Genomic DNA, 459 nt, shown 5'->3' on the forward strand with positions numbered 1-459 from the left:
GGGGGGGGGCTGTTGCAGCGAAAGCGAACCATTACCCAAACCCACCATCAAGAGCCCTACCAATTTTCCCCTTATACGCTGGCCGCTTCCTGGTGGGTCTATCAGCCTGCTCACACAACTACTGTCGCCCCTCGCCCAGCTCGCCACGGGAACTCCGCTGGCCTGTAGAGTACTGGTATACAAACCCCGCTACATAGCACTAACCTGTAATATACTGGCCTCCCTCCGCTGTACTGAACTGACCTGTAGCGCACTCGTACATCCATGCCGCAATATGGCGACTGCCTGTGGCATGCGGTGTATATATATATATCACAACAGTGCAGTGCCCCCCACCGTAGCCTCTGATAAAGGAGTTACACCACCGCAGTGCCGCCACAGCACAAAGACGGATGATGCTGTGGCGCAAAACAGGTCAGATCATACCCTGCATACGTAAGTGACGTTTACCGGTACGCC

This window comes from Penaeus monodon, chromosome 19, assembly GCF_015228065.2.
Source record: "Penaeus monodon isolate SGIC_2016 chromosome 19, NSTDA_Pmon_1, whole genome shotgun sequence".
NCBI classification, from domain to species: domain Eukaryota; kingdom Metazoa; phylum Arthropoda; class Malacostraca; order Decapoda; family Penaeidae; genus Penaeus; species Penaeus monodon.